We start from the raw sequence: 303 nt of genomic DNA on the forward strand, positions 1-303 counted from the left end.
AAAATATTGATTCCTACATTTCAAATGATCGCCGCGAACCAAAAGGTGAAAGAGGACATAGTCGTGTTCAACAAAATATAGAGGCTAAGTTTTTAATATTCTTTGAACGACAAAATTTGAGACATTTTTGTTGAAGAAGGTCACACGCATTTTTCATGCCCACTTTGTCAACTGTTTGTGGTCTTGAACAAACCTGATGAACACTACAAAAGTTGAACGTGGAAACCCAGTGATGATCCCGGGAAATCACTCCAATATGGGGGGGACCCCTTCAATTCCCCATGGAGATGAATGCAAACCTTC

The sequence above is a fragment of the Diaphorina citri genome, unplaced genomic scaffold (assembly GCF_000475195.1).
Source record: "Diaphorina citri unplaced genomic scaffold, Diaci psyllid genome assembly version 1.1 scaffold2761, whole genome shotgun sequence".
Classification (NCBI taxonomy): domain Eukaryota; kingdom Metazoa; phylum Arthropoda; class Insecta; order Hemiptera; family Psyllidae; genus Diaphorina; species Diaphorina citri.